Here is a 460-nt window from a genome sequence, read left to right on the forward strand (position 1 = left end):
TAAAGAAGCAAATGGAAGGCCATGAAGTTCTTCCACCTGTTTCACTAACACATCACAAGAGGCTTGTGATATTCAACACAGAAAGCAAAACAAAACAAAAAACTAACAGATCAAAATAAACCAGGCACAGGCTGTCAAGGCTGGCAGGACTGATGCTATTTTATCAGCACTCTTGTTTTTGCACCTGCCTAGATCCCAAGTTCTTTAAAACCCTATCTTCTGTGCATTCACAAAACCCTACAGGCACATCTCCAGCCTTTCCCCCTGCACAGTGCAAAGGTTAGATTGTCAAAGTGAAGTGCCTAAAAAGGCAGAGAGGGCTTGGACCATTAAAAGTCTGAAGGCACCTAACTACAAGATTTCAGTGAGAGAAGGGTAGATTCTTCGGGGAAAAAAAAAATTCTCTATCATTAGGCATCAAAAACTTAAAAAAAAATCCACCTCTGTATTCTTCAAGGTT

This window comes from Nipponia nippon, unplaced genomic scaffold, assembly GCF_047370975.1.
Source record: "Nipponia nippon isolate SJK-2023a ecotype South Korea unplaced genomic scaffold, ASM4737097v1 scaffold_4, whole genome shotgun sequence".
Classification (NCBI taxonomy): Eukaryota; Metazoa; Chordata; class Aves; order Pelecaniformes; family Threskiornithidae; genus Nipponia; species Nipponia nippon.